The 9,974-nt window shown below is 42.9% G+C and overlaps 1 protein-coding gene across 1 annotated transcript in view; it reads right to left on the reverse strand.

The window, feature by feature from the left end:
- ANKLE1 (ankyrin repeat and LEM domain containing 1) overlaps positions 1–9,974 on the reverse strand; it is a 67,710-nt gene that overhangs the window by 7,569 nt on the left and 50,167 nt on the right. The window lies entirely within an intron of this gene.

Genomic DNA, 9,974 nt, shown 5'->3' on the forward strand with positions numbered 1-9,974 from the left:
GGGGAGTAGAATGTTACAGAGGCTCCTCCCCATTCAGAAACTGATATTAAATATTTTCTGAATGAATGGAAGCCTCTGTGCTTTCCATTCATTTACGACAGAGGCTACAGAAAGAGAGATTGAGGGCTTTGTGTCCACAATTTCTTTTTCTATTTTAAAAGGGAGATATCAGGGGTCTGTCTAGACCCCTAATATTTCCCCAAGGGGGGGGGGGGAGGGGGGGCGGGGCACTTTTTTTTCTTGCCACGTGCGCAAAAGGAGCTGGCTATGCTCCCGCGGCTGAATGTGTCAGACGCCGCAGACGGAAAGGGAAAGGGACACCCCTCCCCGTGTGCAATATCGGCCACATGAGCACCGCGGGAGTATAGGACGCCGGTGTCCTCTAGAACGCATTGGAATGCAAGCCGGCCGACTCCCTGCATTCAGGGGCGGGAGGGGGTGTGGGGTTGCACCGCAGCCATGTCCCTCGCCCACAGTTCGATCACCTTAGTGCCTGCAGCATTTCTGCGGATCGCAATGGCCCGGAACACAGGCACTAATGTGCCTGGGTTCCGGGTGCAGGCGATCGCACTGTGGGCGAGGGGCCTGGCTATGGTGCCATTGACTTCAATGCACCGCCACGCCCCCTCCCGCAGGTGTTTTTCGTTGGTAGATCTCATTGAGCTCGTCATTTGTAAAGTCGATCTCCAGACGAAAAATTGTGGGCGCCCCTGATCTATACCATAAAATATGAGCCCTGTCGGGTCTTTAGTGTGAATATCTCTAAAATTCTAGACACACTGTTTGTCAAACCCATTTTGAATATTATTAATGTGTTCTATTCTAATTCTTAATTCGCTCGTGGTTCTACCAAGGTATTGGTGGCCACACGGACACTCCAAAACATAGGTGACATAGAAGGTATGGCATGAGACAAATTGCTTGATCTCAAAATGTCTTCCATTTGTACCCAAAACAAACTCCAATTATTTCTTTAAACCACCACTTTTTGTTACTTTGCATCCTACACAGTATTTACAAGGGTAGCACCCAACACGCCCGAAAAAGTCTTTATCTTGGGGGGTGGGTCTATCACATTGTATACTAGTTTAGCATTGAGGGAGGGGGCCTTCCTATATAATACTTTGGGCTTTTCTGGCATAATTCGACCCAAAACTGTCTCTTCTGAGGATGTCCCAATGTTTATAAAAGATGCGTTCCAAATGTTTGTATTGGGCGCTATAGTTAGTGATAAAGGATACCTCAAATCTCTCTCCATTTTTGTTCTTTATATCTTTTTTTTTTTTTTTAAAGAGATTATCCCTCCTCATCTTACCTTTTTTAGTCCCTTTAACCTCTTTGTATCCCTTCTCAATAATCTCCCCTCCGGGATTTTTGCTCGTTCATATTCTTTTCCTAGGGTGCAATTTCTACGTACTCTCACAAACTGTCCTTTGGGGATGTTGCAAACCCACTTCAGGTGATTGCAACTCCCCCATGGTATAGAACAGTTACAGTCAGTAGACTTAAAGCGGGTTCTGGTATGTATTCGTCCCTCTTTTTTATAAAAATAAAAGTCTAGAAATTGGATACCATCCTTATTTGTATTTTTCGTGAATTTGATTCCATATTTACGAATGTCAATCTCCTCTAAAAAAAATAAAAATGTATTCAGGAACATGTCATGATCTCTGCAGATCATCAATATGTCATCTATGTAGCGGTTCCAATATATCAGAGATTGTCTTTCTTTCCCATAAATGTGTTCTTCCTCCCACTGGTCCATAAATAAATTGGCCAAACTTGGGGCAAATTTAATCACCCATTGCCACTCCTTTTGTCTGTAAATAGTATTCTTCCTTATACCAGAAGAAGTTTTTTCTCAAGGCAAAGTCTAAACATTGTATTAAAAATTCAACCTGTTCCTGTCTAAGATCAGTATATGTCTCAAAGGCCCATCTTATCGCTTGTACTCCTAAATGGTGTGGGATATATTTGTATACAGTGATACAAAATTATGGTGACAAAAATATAATTTCCATTCCTCTGTTTACTAGATAGTAAAGACGTCATCAATACTCTATCTTTCAACAAGGATTTGTTTTTACTAACCATCGGTTGAAGATAGAAATCTATAAATTCTCCCACAAGAGAAGGGAATCAATTACACTAATTATTGGGCGTCCTGGAGGGTTACTTTAGTGCTTATGCACTTTAGGGAGAAAATATATAACTGGGTGTTCTACACCCTGAGGGGGATCACATACTTCTGTTCCCGTTTGTTTAAAAAACCCCTCTCATATCCTTTCTTTACAACCCCTCTATGTACTTTTTTTTATACACATACAAGGGATTTCCTTTTAGTTTAGTGTAAGTGCCCTCCTCCCCCAAAATTCTAGTAATTTCCATTTCATAATAGCTAATGACAACCCCCCCCTATCCATGTCCGCAGGTCTTATAACTATATTTTTTCTCCAACTTATTTATTCCTTCACTTACAAACTGTTTATCTCGTGGTTTATTTATCTTCAAATTTCTAATGTCTTTTTCCACCATGTTTTTAAAGACCTCTATGTGGTGATTAGAGTCTCCGTTTGGGTTAAAGACGGAACTATTCCTTAAAGGGGTCTGTTTATATGCTGTTGTAATACCACCCTGATTGGCTTTAGAAGTGGGTCTTGGCAGTGACATAAAATATATTTTTAGATTCAATCTCCTCACAAATTTGTGCAGATCGATGAAGACATCAAATTTATTTAACCACTTGAAGGCCAGGTGTTCACACCCGCTTCCTGGCCAGGCCATTTTTCAGTATTTAGAGCTGCGGTACTTTGACTGACATTTATTCCGTCATGCAACGCTGTACTGAAATTAATTTTAGAAAAATTTTGGGGGACAGATAGAGCTTTCTTTTGTTGGTATTTAATCACCACTCGGGGTCTTATTTTTTACTACATTAAGGACAAATAATTGAAATTCTTTTTTTACATTATGTTATAATACAATTATTATGACCCAATTTTTTGGTCAAATATAAAAATGTAGGGTCACGTCCTGTAAATAGACACCAAACATGTCAAGCTTTAAAATTGCCCGCACCTGCGAAATCGCAAAAACTACCATACCCGAAATTGACCATAGGCAACGATTTAAAAGCTTTTACCGCTCATCAGTTTAGTGTTATCAGTGATTGATGGCCCTAGAATTATTGCTCTCACTCCGACATTCATGGCAATATGTAACGTGCGGCGTAATGGGCGCAATCGTCATTTTTGCACCCCACGCATGTTTGCATACGTGTATGTATGGGTGGGGACTTTAAAAACATTTTTGTTTGAATTTTTTTTTGCAAGTTTAATTTTTTTTCCTAATTTTCTTTTCCACTTAACTTTGTTATCACATAGGGGGCTAAGAAACCCCCCTATGTGATAGCAAAGAGATGTGACAAGTCCTCTTTATGGAGACATCAGGGGTCTCCAAGACCCCGAATGTCACCTAGGGACCCCCCAAAGAAGCTGAAGCAGAGATCTGCTTTATCAGCTTCAGATGCTGGAGAGTGGACACAAGAATGCGCAAGTGATGTAATATTATACAAGCGATCCGCCTGCTCTATAGCCGGCGGATCACTTTTATGTAAACAGGCATCGCTGCCCGTCTTTAAATTTGGGCAGGTTCCCGCTCGTGGACGTGGCTGACGGGACATTTAAATACGCCCGCTCAGATATAGAAAGCGGTTAAAGTTTCTTATGGGGGGCGAATTTTAAACCCAGGTCCAAAACTTTAGTTTCCTCCAACGTTAGTGGTATAGAGCTGATATTGAAAATACCCTACCCCAGAGGAGATTGCTATTAATAAATATGGAACCCCGTCTCCCTCCTTGGTGTCCTCGCAAATGAGGTCTGAATGGTTTCCACTTCTCCCACCTGGGGGTCCGTCGTGGGAATTTCCCACGTGAAAATGTGTTTTGTACATTCCTCCTCTGATATCCTTCTCCTCCTTCAAACATTTTATTTTCCTCTAATAGGGGGTGGAACCACTGTGAGGTAGGTACATTGAACTGTGGTTGTTCCTCTCTGCTGGGGAATTGTGGATTAGGTGGCTGCCTCCTACTTGTTCACCCTGTCTCCCTTCACTTGCATTTTCACCACCATTTTGGCTATCACCATTATTTCTCTCTTTATGTTGCACAGGATTCCAATGTACAAATTGTTGATACCTTCACACATTTCTTCCTCTCCATTCCTTTCACTCACACTGCTACTACAGCTCTCAATTTCCTCCTCATTGGTCTGCCATTTATATATTGAGGAGGAAATAGAGAGCTGTAGTAGGATCTATATATCTATATAGATCTATATAGATATATATAAATTCTCTCTCTCAGATATGGGCACACGTGCTATTTATGGATTGAGTGATAGATAGATCTTACTCTTGGAAAGACCCAATCACTCAGAAGCCATCTAGTGGTGAGGTGAGATTCAGCAGGCACAGTCTATATTAAAAAGGATTGATGTCTGGGTGTTCACTACCTTTTCAGAAAGTCTTTACGACGAAACCTGTCAAGGAGGAGCTAACACGCTGATGCCATCACGGTGATCACTGCAAGAGAAGCTGTATGCCAGTGGAGGAATTATACAGCTCTGCCTATTAAGCTTTGAATGTAAGTTTTTAAAGAATGTATGATTAAAGGTTTTAAGGATTTTATACTATGTGGCGTCTACATTTTTTTCCATGGGGCACTGAATGAGTTACATAGGAGGTTGTTAATATTGGCCATTTAGAAGGTGGATTGGCAGGGACTGGAACAACTTGATCCGACCAACCGGTTCCAAAAAAATCCAAACTGAAAGGAGATATTGACTACAAAAGGAGGTTGCCATCAGCTGTCTTGGGAGAGGGGCTAGCTAAGGATTGTAATCTGAGCGCAGTTTGACCATTTAATAGTGGACTTAGGACGTTACACTAAGAAATACCTTTTTGGATTGGAGAACAATTGCACTTTATAGATCGTTGACATAAGCACTTAAAGATTTTTTTTTTTTGTGTGTGTGTTTTAGAGACACTAATTTGTGGCGTTGCACATGTGATCTGGATCACAACACATTGCACATGCAGTTTTGAGATTGTATTGAATTTAACCACTGGGGAAGTCACATTGTGTTGGGACAATCTCTAGGCACTTTATGTATAAGTTGTAGGCTTTTAGCGCAGTGACTTTATTGTCAAACTCATGTAGGCAATTGCGACTCATGTAAGTTCACTTAGAGTGGTAGCATTCTATCCATTGTTTGCAGCCATTGGCCCACAGTGGGGGGAGTATCTAGCTTCCATCTAAGAACAATCTCTTGGCTGGCATAAAAAGCCACATAAAAAAAAGAAGTCTGATAGCCCTAGGAGCTTGTATAGTATCCACATAGCATCCCTAAGTGGTAAGCCCCCAGTTCTAAACCAGTCACAGCATTAATGGTGGAGACCACAGAAGCCCGGTATGACTGAAGCCGCCGACAGGACCACACCCCATGCAAAAAAGTGCCGACTTCCGGTCTACACCTATTACAATGAGCATCTAGCCAGCAGAGCAGTAGATCGTTGCCAATCTGGAAGGAGTATAGTATACCCTGTGCAAAAACTTCAGCTGAAGGAACCTCTCCCTAGGAGCAATAACAGTCGTCATATACATCTGCACACAGGTCTCCCATGCATCCTCCGATAGTGAGGAAATATCTGCCTTCCAGTTCCCAAATAAGCGAGGCAACGTGGGTCCGTCACCACAGGTCAGGCAAAAGTATAGCGAAGAGAGAGGTTTATGAAACCTGTCCCTCATCAAAAAACTTTCAATATAGTCAGATTCAACAGTCACAGGGCAAGGAAATTGGAACCTAAAAGCATGAGGCATTAGCAAATATCTGAAAAAATGACAGGGGATAGGTCATATATCGAGTCCGGAGTCTGTCAAAACCCAGCAGCACCCCCTCTGCATAATATGTTTGACAAGCTTTATACCATATTGTGTCCAAGCCTGGGGATCATGGATAAACCGAAAATGCCCCAAAAGCGGATTACCCCATAAGGGAGCATAAGGGGAAATAGAATCAGGTTTGATTGATCAGGATCTTTACCGCTAACACTACATTAGTAGCCTCCATCATCGAGGGAAGAGCGCCTGTCCTCAGAGCCTCCATTAGGGTGCTAAGTAAGCATAGAGCAATACCCATAGCATGAGTTTTATAGAACTCAACTTGGAAGCCATCTGGGCCATGCGTCTTGGCAGCCTTAACCCCTTGCGGATGCTGCTCGGTGGGTGGACGTACATGTACGTGATTTTTTTTTCTGCTCTCGCACGACTGAGCAGAGTCCCGTCGAGAATTTGAACAGCCATTACCGGCCGATCGCTTTTACGATGATGCACAGTGCGGGGCCTTAACCTTGGTCTGCAGGGTACACAAGGAGGCCGTATGGTCTTTTATTGTAACCTCCATTCCACTAACCCTGCCCTCCACCTACGACATCCGGTCATGGACCCGGTCCAGGTCCCAATGCAGCAGGCCGACATTCGATTGCAAGTGATCGATCTTGGTAGTCAGCGTGGTCTGGCATCCAGAAATAGCAGCCATCACAGCAGCGAACTGGGCTCGGCTAGTGAGACCCTCCGCGTCTCCCTCTCTCCGGGTGGCCATATTGCCACTAGGCAGCTCCTGCACGGCCGGAGGGGGTTTGATGTGTCCCCCCCAGTCATGCCCTCAGAACCAGGGCGAAAGTAGCAGCCAACCAGGCCGAATGGTACTGTCTTGCAGCTCCAAAAGTCACAGGATAAAAGAGGAGGTGGCAGAGCTCAGTGACTACACATGTGCTCCGGTCGCCATCTTGGACACGCCCCCACTATTTAAAACATTTCTTGGGGTTTCTTTTGCTTTCAGGTGCCATGTGTTCTTCAAACTATATTTTCACTGCCCCAATTCTTTTTTTTAATATCTTTTGGTGCATTCTTTATAGTATTTGAATGCCGATCTTGACCCATCTGACTTGTATTTTTTTGAAGGCCCTATTCTTCTCTTTAATATACTGCTTTACCCTGTTAGTTAACCACTTTGGTTTAACGTTGCGGTTTTGAATTTATTAGTTAATTAAATGCACTGGTGAATGTTGTTTTTAAAATGTCCTTGAAACATTACTATTTCTTGTATTCATATTCATGAATATTTGGTCCCAATTAGTGTCACGTAGCAGGTATCTGAGCTTATGAAAAGTAAGCCTTTTTCAAGTTTAGCGTTCTTGTTGTGCTAACTCATCTATGTTTCCTGTAGTTTATTGTGAACGTAATCCTTTTATGATCGCTATTCCCTAGGTTATCCCCGATTTCTACATCTCTTTTCAGTTCTGTGTTGTTTGTAATTAATAAATAAAGCAGGGCATTCTTCCTAGTTGGGGTTTCCACCATTTGTCCCACCTGTGACAGTAGGTCGGTCTCCTCCTCTTTCCCAATATTTGGTGGCCTGTAGCACATTCCCACCAGTAATTTACCATGCCATTCTCTGTATTTTAAAGTAGAACTCTGGGCACAATTATTCTTAACCCTTGCAGTCTGGGGGTAGCCTCACTGCAAAGGTTAAGTGCTGGTTTTCATATGGGGTGTAAAATAACAAAGAAACACTCACCTGAACCACGGTGCCGACTGGCTGCTAGACTGGTCCCTGCAGCCTGACTCCTCATGTCCAATATACTATATACAGGACGTGATGACTCACAGGACCTTAGGCCACCGAAACGGGGGGGGAAAAAGGCTGCAGGGACAAGTCTAACAGCCAGCCACATGTGAGATTCAGGTGAGTTTATCTTTATGTTACCCTAGAGGAAAATGAGCATTTAACCCTTGCAGTGCACACGTAGCACCACTACAAGGGTTAAAAATAATACAAATAGCAGCTTTACAGTAACTAAAATAGCAACCTGTAATGCACAAAGTAACCAAGTTGCTGTGCAGTGCACACATGCAAGCAATCAACTCCAATGGAGGTAAAAATAGTGTTAAATGGAAACAATTAATTCTCTGCTTAAAAGATGAATTTTACCCACCAATTTAATATGTCTTCCAAGTTACTTTTAAGGCATGCCAACTGTCAAGGTTTCTAATGTTCTTATTTCAGCTTTCAACCGTACTTCCAAGCCCTCAAATGGCTGTTGTCATAGCTGATCACGTGTGCAGCACAATGGCAACCACAATCCAAAAGAAGCCAAGATGGCACCTTCCTTGCCTGTAAGTGATAGGAGGCTGTAGTTTCACTTTAAAGAGGAACTCCAGAAATGTAAAAAGTTAACCCTTGCAGTGGGGCTACCCCCAAACTGCAAGGGTTAACTGCTCTGTTTGGTCTAGGGGCTCAAATAAAAGAAATATACTCACCTAATCCTCGATCTCACTTGGCTGCTAGACCGGTCCCCACAGTCCATACCACAGCCGGAACAGTGGGGGCATAGGTGAGCATTCATCACCTCAGGATCGAGGATCAGGTGATCATACTGTATCTTCTTTATTCCAGTCCCTAGAGAAAAATGAGCGGTAAATCCTTGCAGTGCGGGGGGTAGCCCAACTGCAAGAGTTAACCTTTTGCATACGTGGAGATCTATAATCACATCCTTTGAGGAAGCCAGGAAGTGAAAATTGGCAGGGCTTGTGGTGTCTATTGCAGGTCTTTAACCTATCCACCAATACCTTTAGCCTTTTAGAGAGACTGTTGTGTGTATTGCATGCTGCTGTGGGTATTTTAAACAATTTGTGATTGGCATAGAATATTTCAGTGTTCCATGTTCCCACTGTTACTGTGGGTTTTACTATATGTCCGAGTTTGATGATGCTTACCCATCATTTTAAGTGCCCTTTAGATACAGGTGCTCCTAAGTGCTTCTTCCCGCCCTATGTGGCATGCTATTTTAGGGGATTGGTGTTTGCTCACAACTAGCTATGACTAAGGCTGAGGCTGAGTAAGGCAGAAACATGTCAGCAGTTGTTTTTTGTATAGATGCATGTGGAATAAAGTTTGATTTCTTTTGAAGACCATTGTGTGCAGGTTTTTAAACAATACCAGGAGATTTGCATATATATTTTCTACAGCACTGCACTGTACCTGGCTTCCCTTAGCAACAGTGACCAATGTGTGATTTTGAGTTAAGAACATGTTTACTTGTGAAAGCAAATGAGGCAAGTAGGATTTCAGTGGAGGGAAAAAGCATGTTTTCACCACATCTCCTGGCCACCAAAACCTTGTTGCTGCTGCTGGCAACAGTGAAACTTAGCACCAAAAAGGACCATATTATCATGTAATTTCTCCTAAGTCTAAAAAGGTAGGTACAACGGTTGTGTTTGGGGGCAGGGGAGCACATTATATGCTTTCTCAGGTCTCAAAAAGGAAGGGAACTTTTTTTGTGCTAACTGTCTAATGTTGGAAGTCTACACATAGATTACATGCCATGGAGATGTTGAAAGGTGATGCGAGGAATCTGACACCATGCCTGATGAATAGCACTGTCCAGTTCTGTGAGATTTGATGGTTGTGGAACCAGCTGCCTGATGGCTCTTTCAACTTCGTCCCACAAATGCTCAATTGGATTGAGATCTGGTGATTGTGGGGGCCACCTAAGCAAGGTAAAGTCTCCCTCATGTTCTTGAAACCACTCCTGCACAATACAAGCACCGTGGCATGGCGCATTGTCTTGTTGGAAGAAGCCATCTCCATTGGGATATGCCATAAACATGATAGGATGAATTTGATCAGCAACGATACTTTGGTATGTTGGTATTCAGACATTGCTCCACACGAATTAAAGGGCCCAAATCATGACAGGAAAACATGCCCCCACCAGCTTGAAGGGTTGTACTCGTGCATGTGGGGTGCATGCTTTCATGCGGTTTCCGCCAAATTCTCACTCTGCCATCTGCATGATGGAACTGGAAACGTGATTCATCGGACCACATGACTTTTTTCCAATGCTCAACTGTC

This window comes from Nanorana parkeri, unplaced genomic scaffold, assembly GCF_000935625.1.
Source record: "Nanorana parkeri isolate BGI_ZX_2015 unplaced genomic scaffold, ASM93562v1 scaffold352, whole genome shotgun sequence".
Lineage (NCBI taxonomy): Eukaryota > Metazoa > Chordata > Amphibia > Anura > Dicroglossidae > Nanorana > Nanorana parkeri.